This window comes from Dioscorea cayenensis, chromosome 11 (genome assembly GCF_009730915.1).
Source record: "Dioscorea cayenensis subsp. rotundata cultivar TDr96_F1 chromosome 11, TDr96_F1_v2_PseudoChromosome.rev07_lg8_w22 25.fasta, whole genome shotgun sequence".
NCBI lineage: Eukaryota > Viridiplantae > Streptophyta > Magnoliopsida > Dioscoreales > Dioscoreaceae > Dioscorea > Dioscorea cayenensis.
The window spans coordinates 6,980,786-6,993,021 of NC_052481.1; the positions used below are offsets into that span (position 1 = coordinate 6,980,786).

Here is a 12,236-nt window from a genome sequence, read left to right on the forward strand (position 1 = left end):
CACGTGTACTAGATCATCATTGAGCTAAAAGGGGAGATCCTTCACCAACATGCCGAGAAATTGGATGTAGGTTGCCCCTCTGAACCATGAGGATGAACTTAAGTTTAGTGCGTCTATATTTCGCGATCTCCATGTGCTTAATGCAATCATAGGAATATGACTAAGGAGAAATCCTTGTCATCATTTGTATGGGATTAGGGTTTGACTACCGAGAAATCGGGGTTGAACTATTATTGAGGTCTGTCGGCCTAAATTGCCCATGTCATCTATTCTTATGCATCCGTACATCATGATGAATCCCTCTTGGGAATACTCATCCCTAGGCCTGTTCTTATCATTATTGCTCTTGTGATTTTCTTTCTTATTGTGGGGCTACTATACTTGTATTCTTAATTACATTATTGCACGTACTAGAGTAAGAACATGTTGGAGTTTTAAGGTTAGAAAATAAGTGATGGAGGAGTAATAGGAGCTCCTTGGCCTCGTGGAATACTACGACCCCTGTGTCACTCACAGGGTATTACTTGACGATCCCGTATACTTGCGGGAACACAATCAGGATATCGTCGTTTATGAAGATGGAATTGGAATCATTGTTTGAGACATGGGAGCATTTCAAGGACCTTTTGCGGAGGTGCCCACGACACGGATTTCCCTAATGGATGATCATTCAAACTTTTTATAATGGTTTGAATCCTAATACAAGGCAACTGCTAGATGCCGCCGCAGGAGGTACAATGGGGAGTAAAACCCCGAAAGAAGCCCGACAGTTAGTAGAAGATATGGCTATGAACAGTTATCAGTGGAATACGCGGGAAACGAAAAAGGTGGCCGGGCTCCATGACATAGATGTAGTCACTTCTTTGGCAGCCCAAGTGGAATCATTGAGTAAGAAGTTAGACATTCTAACTTCGAATAGAGTGGCGGCCATGACTAGTTGCACTGGGTGTTGCAGAGGTCATGCTCCCTCTAAATGCCTGATTTCTATTAGTGATATATCTTCGGTGGAGAAAGTCGACTTTGTGGATAATGCAATGAGGAACCAAGGTAATCCATATAGCAACACCTATAATCAGGGTTGGAAGAATCATACCAACTTTTCGTGGAGCAACCAAGGACAACCAAAGGCCATGGAACCACCGGGTTTCCAACAATAACAAGCCCCAAAGATGGAAAATAGAGTGTCCGGCTTGGAAACCCGAATGACTGACTTAGAGAAAGCCGTGACTAGATTTGTGCAATCATCGGATTCACGGTTCCAATCGGTCGAGGCTACACTTCACAACCACACCGCTTCATTGCATAACCTAGAAAATCAGGTGGTACAAATTGCGAAGTCTCTATCGGAAAGACCACAAGGAAGCTTGCCGTGTAATACTGAGACCATCCCATGAGAGCATATGAAGGCGATCACTTTGATAAGTGGTCTTGAGATTGAAGGTAGGTTACCAAGTGAGAAGACCAATGTTGAAGCACCGGAGGTCATAGAGGTTGAGAAGGGAGCAACCAAGGAAAAGGAGGTGACACCCCCACCTTACAAGCCAAGAATCCCTTATCCTTCTAAATTGAAGAACGCCGAAGTGGACGAACAGTACAAGAAGTTTCTGGGTTTGTATAGGCAACTAAATATAAACATTCTCTTTGTTGAGGCATTATCCCAAATGTCGAGGTATGCCAAGTTCTTGAAAGATTTGTTCAACAACAAAAGGAAATTGGAGGAGAGTGCCTCCGTGATTCTTGATGCATCTTGCTCAACGGTCTTGAAAAAGAATATGCCGAACAAGAAGAAAGACCAAGGAATCTTTATCATTCCGTGCAACATTGGAAACTTGGGTGAAGAAATGGCATTGGCGGACTCAAGGGCCAGTATCAACATCATCCCATATTCCTTCTTTTAGAAGCTAGGCTTGGGATAGCCTAGGCCCGCTCGGATGACATTGTAATTGGCGTACCGAACAGTGAGACATCCGAGGAGTATCATTGAAGATGTGCTTGTCAAAGTTGACAAGTATATACTTCATGTAGATTTTGTGGTGTTGGATGTCGATGAGGATGCGGATGTTCCTTTGATACTTGGGAGTTGACATTGAGGGTTGAGAGTCCACAGGGGCGTGCGTCTGTCCTTGTGGGTCGGGCGCACGGGTATGGGTATTTTCCGCATGCCCGTGCGGTTGCGTTCAGAGATAGAGGAGTGGTTTCCCGAGAGTGCACAGGGCGTGCGTCTGCCCAAGTAACTCTCTCCTGTGCAGGCACACGGGCGTTGGTATTTTTCGCAAGCCCGTGTGGTTGTGTTCGGAGACAGAGGAGTGGTTTGCCGAGAGCACACAGGGATGTGCAGAATTCTAAGAGACGTGATTTTCCTTTAAAAAATCTCGTTGAATCTTTCATCCATTACCTTTCCACACACTCAAAAAACACTCTATCAATTTCCCGACCTCTCAGCGTTGTTTTAGAGGGATTTCCATTCAATTACCACGCTGAATTTGAAGTTTTCATACCCATTTCATTGGTAAACATTTTGTTCTCTCTCTTATTCACAAATTCTTGTTTTTATTGGATTAAAATTGTTGAGTTGCGGCAATTTTCACTCTATAATGGTTTATGCATGTTTAGAAAGAGTTTAGATGTGGTTTTAAAGTGTATTTTTGGGAGTATTGACATGCAGCCGTGCGATTTTCATGCCTCGCAGATACACACGGGTATGTGGAATTTTGACACGAACGTGTGGAATTCTGCAGTATTATTTCTAGAGCCTCGTTGATCGTTACTCGTCAATTCTTGCAGATATGGCTCCTCGTTCGAAGAAGCAAGAAGATAAACATCCCAAGGAGACCCACCTGAGCCAGTACACATGGAATTCTCGAATCCCGAGCATCAGTCTCAATTTGAGAGATTATCAGCACTTAGTTTTGGTCAGTCTCGCGTTGTGGATTTAAGTGTGCTAAGAGAGATTCGGCGGGGTGACGAGCTAGCCGATGAGATTGATGAGATGTTAGCAGTAGGAAGCTAGAGAAGATTGTCGATGATCCGAGAGCCAGCTTTCCGTGCGTTGACGCTAGAGGTGTTGGCATCTTTCGAGTTTGATCAGTCATATGTGAGTTTGGACACTGTGTATGCTATATAGTTCCGAGCATTCGGACATCCATTTTGCATGAGTGTCACTGAGTTCTCGGTTCGTATGGCTTGTACGACGAGAGTTACATAGGTACAGAGGAGTATGGATGCTTGCCAACGGATTTCCTGGTACATCGACTCCGTAGCAAGCATATCGAGTTTTGTGTGGACATGGGCAGCATGAATCGGGAGTGTTCGAGCCCACCAGCCTATCTCGGTTGAGCTATAGATACTTACACTCGGTCCTTAGCAAGTTTGTGTCTAGTCGAGGTGACAACACAGCTGTTTTGAGCAGGCAAGACTTACTATATTTATACTCCATGGTCTGCAATGTGCCGATTCATCTGGGCATGTAGTAGCAGATGTTTTGAGGCATCAGGGATAGTTTGCAAGAGTGGAAATATTATTCGTTGGTTTTTACGTCACTAGACTCATCTTGAGGAAGGGTTTTCTAGACGCTATAGGAGGTGCTGAGAGGACTGTCATGCCTTCCCCTATTAGATTTGATATGATTAGGATGATGGGGTTGGTGTGTAGATGTGGGCATAGAGCATACATTATAGCTAAGGTCACCGTAGAGATCGCTGAGGGTGGAAGAGATGCAGCGGAGGATTCCCAACAGGTTTCCGAGCCTCAGTTTGCATAGACGGAGACTGAAGCACCCTTTGCAGCACAGGAGAAACTCTGGCGCACGGTGCCTATTTTTACTCCTCAAACTCATGATCGTATTGAGAGGCTCGAGAGTGCTGTTAGTGTATTATGGTCTGAGATCACCGAGATTCGAGCGATACAGTCAGTATAGTATATTGATGTGATCGCCCATTTTGACAGGTTACAGCAGTTATTGATTAGTCGACCTCTGGCTCCTCCAGCCTCACCATCACCTAATCCACCAGCACCATTTGATTATCCAGCAGCAGCAACAGCAGAGCCGATAGCTGATGACACCGACACTTGACCTTATTTTTCAGCGTCTTTATTACTTTTGCATTTCATTTTGGAATTGTATACTCAAAAAGGACTTTCCCTCTGAGTTTATTTTTCATTTTGTGGTCTCGAGTTGTATTCATTGCTTTACCTGTTATTTACTCAAGTTGTTTTTGCTTTAGTAAGATTCACTGAACCCCCTCGTGTATGCGTGCAGATGATATTGTTAATATGGGAATTAAGAACTAGTCATGGACACGACCGAGGTGCTTTTGCACTTGGTTGACTTCACACCCCGTCAGAACATCACTCCCAGGGATTTAGCTCCATCAAATGCAATACTAGGAGTCAGGAGGGTATTATTTTCATTGCTTCTCCCACATATACTCTCGATTGATGTACATTATAACTGAGCTTGCATGTGTACATTGGGGACAATGTACAACTTAAGTGTTGGTGGGAGTTTCATAGTACACATGTCTTTTATAGTAGTTTTGATTGAGATAGATGCTCACATAGCCCATGGCGGTTCACCTTAGTTGCAATGATTGTATTCTTGAGTTTAGGAGACTTTTTAACATTGAATGTTCTCATGTTCTAGTTCTTACTTGAATTTCTAGGATTTTTGCCCGATTGACACTTGTTGCACTACTCGCTCATTAAACTCTTTTGGAAACTCAAGTTCGATGTTAAAGGGACTAGTTATAGTTGTTTCTTTAGTTAAAATATATATATATATATATATATGGGGAAAAGAAAGAACAAAATAGTTTTAATGTTTAATTGTGTTTGTTGGGTGGAAAGAGCACCACTTATGAAGTATGAAGCTACTCTCACAAGTCAGATACTAGTTATGCCCTAATGAAAGAAAGAGCTATCTCTTAGGATGAGTGAAAGCTACCACCCTGGTAGAAAGAGCTACCACCTCGAAAGTGTGAAAACCACCTTAGCAGCCGCTTTGGAAAGGGCAACCTTAGAGGATGTGTGAAGCTACTACCACCTTTTTAATTTGTGTTACTTTGTGTAGATAAATAAGTCCTTTATACTTAGAATTCTGAGGAGTATACTTTGGGTTGACTTGAGTGAGTTTGCACACACACTTATACAATTTCAGGTTTGTTATCCTTTTTTATTCAAGTTTTTAGCTAGAGCATTGATTTTTCATATTTAATGTTGAAATTTCCCTTACTTGTAGAATACTCTCTTTGTATGCTTTGGTGAACCTAAGGCCAAGCACTTCCAATATTTTCTTTCGTCTATTCTTCAATGTTTTAATTTTTGCTTGAGGACAAGCAAAAGCTTAAGTGTGGGGGAGTTTGATAAGTGCTTGTGTGATAAGAATGCGAAGTGTTCTTTCCTTTATGATGAGCATTACTTTTATTAGGTTTTAGCGCTAATACTTGTGCATTTGTATTACTTTCATGCATATAGGGTTGTGAAGCCAAATGTGAAAGAAAGAAGCTAATGTAGATTGTGAATGCACTATTCGAGAAAATCTTGAGAAGGGTCAAACGCGAAGACACAAGTCAGGTTCAAGATATGAGAATGTGTGCCAACCTCCGTGTATTCAAGCTAGCACAATGGGTTGGAGGGGCACAAAGGCAGTCACATTCAAGTATCCTGTCTTGGGCATTGATAGGAAGATCTTCACCAATGTGGCCGGTTATTGGAAAAAAAAGCAAAGTGATCTACGATGTAAACATGTGCCCGTTGATGTTACCTCGATGAAAACATGGATTCGGGAGTGTTTCGGACCGGTAATGTAGCAGGATACTGTAGCAAACAATGTAGCAAATTATTGTAGCAGGACTGTTCACAACCCGCTGAAAAAGAGAATTCCTAAGAATCCACATAGGTGTGTGGAAATTATCCACGCCCCTACGGAAGTTCCACAGGTCCGTGTGGCAAATCCACAGGGCATGTGGACGCCCGATTCCAACCCTATTTAAGTCGTGATTCAGCCCCGATTTCAGCATTCTTTCCTCCATTCTTTCCCAAACTTGAGAGAAGGCTGCGGCTAGGGTTTTGAGAGGTATAAGCAGGATTTTAGGAGAGGTTTTTCGGCTTTGACATCGCGCTCCAGTTGGAAGAAGGTTATTGGGAGAGCTTTCATCGGCAACAATCTGGTAAGGTGTGTCCTAGGCCAGACAAGGGGACCTTTGGAGGAGACGAGGCTTCTCCACAAGACTATCGTCACGACTATCAAGGGGGTTTTCTATGGATTACTTACTTTTACATTTGATTTCAATGTTTACTGTAACTAGCTCCATGGAGAGCTAAACCCTCTAGTGGGTACTTGAATTTGTGAACCCTAGGATGTATTTATTTCATTAAACCTTCTATTATGCTTTCATTAATTGATGTTTTATTTGAGTTCCAATCTTGAATGCTTGATTGATTGAATCCTCCCTTAGAGTGACACTAGCATTGAGAGTTCATATTGGTAACCCTTTTGAGTGAGTAACACAGCACAAGGGTTAGACAAAGCTAGATTGGAGAGGGTTGAGAGGGTGAGTCTAGAGATAGAGGAGCATCCCCTTTCCCCTTTGATGTGATTTATCCTACCTCTGCTTTCTTGAGTTCTTTGTGGTCATAGTATAGTGAATGGGCTAAGGGATGACCTTCCGGTGGGGCTTAGTTGCAGAGGCAACGGAGTGAAGCGTTGAAGTGATTTTAGCACCTAGGGCTTAATTGTGACTAGAGACCTCTCACTTGTACTAAAGGGTTAGGTCTATATCTAGGAAGAGGGTTTATCACTTGGAATCCCTAGAACTCCATGCGATTCTATCCAAGTCAAGATGTCGAGATTGTTCGATTTCTCCTCCAAGACATGGTATAGAGTTAGTCACAGTTGACCTTAGATTTGGGATGGTGTATTGAAGGATTTCCATGACTCATTAATGCATTAGTTGGGAGGAATAATAGTCAGTTTTGCTCTTGAAATGATTGTCCTAGGCAGATCAACATCCGAGTACCCCATTTATATCGATTGTCTTATCTCTTACTTACTTGTGCTTTCCTTTCTTGCTCCTTTTATTCTTGTTTACATCACATTTTATCAACACAATCATTATTCATCTTCACTTTGTTATGAAACAATTTAAGTATTTTTACTCCCTACTCCCTGTGGATACAATACCCACTCATCTGGGATTTTATTACTCGACAAACCCGTGTACTTGCGGGACATATGCAAGGGGCGGCGTCAGGGATCCACACGGGCATGTGGAAATTATCCACGCCGTGTGTTGGTCATAGGATCATCCACAGGGATAGCAGCACGGCCCTGTGTCCTCTCGGGATGAGCTCTGAATGCAAACACATGCCCGTGTGGAAATTCCACATGGCCATGTGTCTTATCTGAATGACTTAGAAAAATCTGCGGGCTCTGCAGAAAATTCCTGAACATATATACACACTTAGAGACTGCCTTATAATGCAACATTAACTAGAGAAAACATTTAAAAATGCCCAAATGATGAAGAACTTAGCCACACACATTAAAGCTCATGATAATAGTGAAAAATTAACGAGAAAAATCATAGCAACAGTATCTAAAAGATTAAGACACCAAAACTCAAAGCCTTATTGCACACACTAACTAAAACCTAGAAAAATAGTAAAGACTTGGGTTGCCTCCCAAGAAGTGCTTGTTTAACGTCACTTAGCTTGACGTACCTTGCCTTACCTCACGAGGGCTCATAGATGAAAGTTTTCCTCTTACACATAACTTGAAAGCATGATGCATATAGTCTTTTGAGGGTAGAGGAAGATTTATCGAGCTCGTTACCACAAAAGGGTTCATCACTCTTGATCCGTTCTTGCACATCCCCAACAGCCTTGGGGCATTTCTTGTTCAGTCTTCTTGCTCGCTTCATCTGTGGGAGCACTTTCTTCATGATCCCCTAAGTAGATGGTACCATTTCCTCTAGACCAACCATCATCACGTCTTTATTATCCACCTCTTGGTCAAGTAAACCCTTGTATAGGTCTAGATTCAAAATTTTTTGCACATATTCATCAATTAATTCATCGGTAGTGTGAAGAAAATAAAGAGTATCATCAAAATCAAGAGAATGTCGCATGGGTTCGGCGAGGTGGTAGGTCAACTTGTCGTCGCCAACCCGCAGAGTCAACTCCCCACCGTCCATATCGATAAGTGCATTGGAAGTGCGCAAGAATAGCCTCCCAAGTATCAAAGGAACATCTACATCCTCACAGACATCCAACACTACGAAGTCTACAGGAAATATTTTCTTGTGGACTGATTGCTTCCCCACAAGTGTACGGGATCGCCAAGTAATACCTCATGTAAAGACATGAGGATCATATTTCACGAGGCTAAGCATCTCCTATTACTCCTTCTCGACTTATTATCTAGCCTAACATCTTAAGTGAAGGAACTTACTCTACTAGATGTAATTAAAACTAAATACAAGACTACCAACAAATTAGAGAAAACAAGCAATGAGACAATGAAATGCAAAGGCCTATGGATGCGGATCCCCTTGAGGTTTTATCATGATACATGGATGAAGAACAAAAGATGCAAGGGTAATTTGGACCGAGGGATTGCAAGATTAGAACAATCCCAATTTCTCGGCGATTGAATCCTAATCCCATACGAATGTTGATCGGAATTTCTTCCAAATCTACATTCCTATGATTGTATTGAGTACAAGGAAATCCCAAGATAGAAATAAACTCATCCTAAGTTCACCCCTAGAACACGGAGGGCTACCAACACTGAATTTCTAGGCGTGTTGATACAAGCATCCCCTTTCAATCCATTCACAATCCAATACATGCGAGTAGGTCACGTCTATATGTAAAACTCATAAAACAACTATGGATTTCTCCTTAGTGTAGCTCTTAGCATGAAAACAATGGATTCAAATCTCAAATTAACCCAAGCATGGAATTAACAAGCAATTATCCAAAATACATGATAAAACCACCCAAGGTTCACCCACATCCGGTGGTCTTGGGGGTCTAGTGTGTCATCATACCTCAACAAGCAACAAAATCAAGTAAAACACAAAGCAAACTCATAAATGACACTCCCTAGATGAAATGGTGAAGAAGGAGGTAGAAAATGTGCCGAACAACACTTCCCCCACCAAAGGAATGCCGAATGCTACTTCCTCTAGCAACGGGTCTCCTTTCATCAAATGGTTGTCGATCTCCCCCTTGAATGATGATATCTTCTTGCCTTGAGAGCCCTTGACCTTGCCCTTGAATGATCTCCTCATTTCCTTGCCCTTATTCTTCTTCCCAAGGTCTCTCAACGTCTCCCAAGAAGTCTCTAAGAAGCCCTCTCAAAATCTCTCCAAAAAAGGTTCTGAATTCTGCCCTAGAAATTTGCATTTATACTCTTCACAGGATACTAGCCGTAGGTGGGACATATAAGGGCCATATGGAACTCAAAACCTTAAATTTCACTTCATACGGGGTGCATACGGCCTCCATAGGGGTTGTATGGGGCCGCATGAAGTTTAAAACAGGAAGCTTCAAATAATCCCGCTACTACAGTAAACTCTACTACAGTAGTTTTGGGACTGTTTTCTTCTTATTTTCACCCAAATGGTGTACTTGTGTTATCCATGGCTTTCTTGTACCCTGCAAAGTAAATAGTACACATTAAGCATAAAACGGGCATTAATTCTCAATAAAATACATGCAAAGTGTGTAAAATACATATAAGAACCGGGGCCCTTCTTCTGGTTCGCCATATTCTTTTGCACCGCCGAACAAGAGGCATCTAAGATCAACGATGCACTTTCCCCCAACTTCCTCTTATTGGTCAAAAGATCTTTCAAAAACTTCGCATATCGAGGCATTTGAGACAACACCTCCACAAAAGGAATATTGATGTGCAATTGCTTAAATATACCCAAAAATTCTTGTATTGCACATCATTTTGGTCGTTCTTTAATCTTGATGGGTAAGGGATTCTTGGCTTGTATGGTGGGGGTGCCACCTCCTTCTCCTTGTTTGCTCTTTCCTCAACCTCCACGACCTCGGGTGCTTCAACATTAGTCTTCTCACTATGAGATCTACCTTCAACTTCATGTCCACTCCTCAAAGTGATCGCCTGCACATGTTCCCTCGGATTAGTTTTGGTGTTTCTAGGTAGACTCCCTTGAGGTCTCTCCGATAGAGACTTCGTAATTTGCCCCACATGATTCTCTAGATTGTGCAACGAAGCGGTGTGGTTATGAAGTATAGCTTCAATCGATTGAAACTATGTATCTGATTATTGCACAAATCTGGTCAAAGATTTCTCTAGATCAGTCATCCAGGTCTTCAAGCCTGAAACTCAATTCTCTATGTTCGTGGCTTGTTGTTGTTGGAAACCTGGTGGTGCCATGGCTTTTTGCTGCCCTTGGTTACTCCATGAGAAATTGGGATGGTTTGTCGACCCTTGGTTGTAGGTGTTGCTATAAGGATTGCCTTGTACTCTTCCCAAATTGCCCACAAAATCTACTTGTTCAGTTGGGGCTGAAGTAGCAATCAAAATAGGACAATCAAATGGCAAATGTGAATACCCACAACCATCACAACTTGTGATAGCGGCTACCCTCGATGAAGTCAATGTATCCAATTTCTTGCTCAATGCCTCTACTTGGGCTACCAAAGATGTAACCGCATCAATTTCATGGAGTCGGGCCACTTTCTTCTTTTCTCTTGCATTCCATTGGTAGCTATTCATGGCCATTTCTTCTACCAATTGTCAGGCTTCTTTAGGGGTCTTGTTCCCCCATTGTACCTCCTGCGGCGGCATGTAGAAGTTGTCTTGTACTTGGATTTAACCCATTGCAAAAAGTCTGAATGATCATTCATTTGGGGAACCCGTGTTGTAGACACTTCTGCAAGAGATCCTTGAATCACTCTCAAGTATCAAACAAGGATTCAAGCTCCATCTTAACAAATGAAGATATCTCATTGCAAAGCTTTGCCAACTTTCCCAGAGCGAAGTACCTTGGAAGGAAGGCTTTGACCATTTCGTTCCATATTGTGATGGAAGCTCTTGGCAATGAATGGAGCCACTATTTGGCTCTTTTTTTTAGAGAAAATGGGAAATCCCTCAACCTTATAGCATCATCCATAACACTGTTGATCTTCAACATGTCACAAACGTCCAAGAAGTTTTCAATGTGATTGTTTGGATCCTCATCGGTCAAACCATTGAACTGTGCTGACTGTTGTATCATTTTGATGAATGCTGGCATTAGCTCAAAATTTGGAGCTGTAATCGGGGGCCACACGATACTCAACTGCGTGCTTATAACTGTGGGTCTGGCATAGTCAAAAAGTGTTCTCTGTTGTTCATTCTGCTCTGTCAAAAAGTGCTCGAATCGACGGTTCTTATGCAGGTTCTTTACCCATTCTTCTGAGTGTACGTTCAAGTTCAGGATCACCTCCAACCAATATCGAAGGGTTCCCTCGGGTCATAACCTGGAGCTACACCAAAAATTAATAAATAAATCAAAACAATGATAGAATAAGAAAACATGAAATAGAATGAATGGTAAATAGCTAAAATAGCAAAGTGCAAGGTGTTTCCAAAACTCTTATTCCACGACAATAGTGCCAAAAACTTGACACAACCCTTTGCATGTATCTCGCAAGTGCACGGGTTTGTCGAAGTAATAAATCCCAGGTGAGTAGGGTATCGTATCCATAGGAAATAAGGAATAGAAACACCAAGATTGCTAGTTAACTAAGTGGAGATGAAACAATGATGTTGTGGATAAAGATCGATGCAAACAAACTAAAGAAAATAAGAAAGAGAGGCACAATAGAATGAGAGGAAAGACAATCGATAAAAGTGGGGTATTTGGATATTGTTCCTCCTGGGATTATTGCTTCAAGTGCAAAACTAACTATTATGCTTCCTAACTAATGCTTAATGAGTCATGGGCATCCTTAAATACACTGTCCCAAACCTAAGGTCAACCGTGACTAACTCTAAACTATGCCTCGGTGGAGAAATCAACCAGTCTCAACACCTTACACTGTGTAAAGTTGCAAAAAGCTCTAGAGACTCCAAGTGATAAACCCCATTCCTATATGTAGATCTAATCCTTTGGTCCAGGCGAAAGACCCCTAGTCACAATTAAGCCCAGGTGTTAAAGTCACTTCAACACTTCACTCTGTTGCTCATGTAACTAAGCACCAGCGGAGTTCATCCC

General features: G+C 42.1%; 1 non-coding gene across 1 annotated transcript; it reads left to right on the forward strand.

Annotated features, from left to right (window-relative positions):
- Positions 1–10,890: 10,890 nt before the first annotated feature.
- On the forward strand, positions 10,891–10,997 carry LOC120272831. The gene has a single exon (XR_005540366.1). It is a non-coding gene; the product is annotated as a small nucleolar RNA R71 (small nucleolar RNA).
- Positions 10,998–12,236: the final 1,239 nt, after the last annotated feature.